This window comes from Carassius carassius, chromosome 30 (assembly GCF_963082965.1).
Source record: "Carassius carassius chromosome 30, fCarCar2.1, whole genome shotgun sequence".
Taxonomy (NCBI): Eukaryota; Metazoa; Chordata; class Actinopteri; order Cypriniformes; family Cyprinidae; genus Carassius; species Carassius carassius.
Genome location: NC_081784.1, coordinates 21,475,599 through 21,476,222, shown reverse-complemented (window position 1 = coordinate 21,476,222; position 624 = coordinate 21,475,599).

Below are 624 nucleotides of genomic sequence, written 5' to 3'. Positions count from 1 at the left end.
AAACGCTGAATCTCTCTTCTAGAAGTGGGATTATGCAGATGGCAGCCACAGGTGTAATCATCAGCGTCCCCTGTTGCCTAGAGACTGTGTCATTAGTGTGTCATTAGATTGCATGCTGTGTCACTGCAGTCAGCGGGAGGTCAGATTACTGGCATGTGTCTGTAAATTGATGCTGGGACTCCAAGCGAAGCTAAAACTCATTATTGAGTAGAATTACAGCAAGTTCTAGTTTTTAATCTAAATTGAACAGTACTGTAAATGTAAATTAATAGAAGTAATGATGATTGTTAGTATTTGGTAGATTTCAGTGCTAATGTATATAGCAGGGTTATTCAAATCTTGCCCTGGAGGGCCAGTGCACTGCAGAATTTCGCTCCAACCCTAACCAAACCCACCTGGGCCTGTTAATCAATGTTTTTGGGATCATTAGTTTGATCAGGGTTGGAGCTAAATTCTGCAGTGCACTGCACTGACCCTCCAGGGAAAGATTTGAATAACCCTGGTATATATGATGTATAAAATAACTAACTGCAATATCATGTAATGGTCACTAGATGGAGACCTAGATCAGACAATTTGAGCTATGACGGTGATTCACACTGTTATGGTGGTTCTTAAATAAAG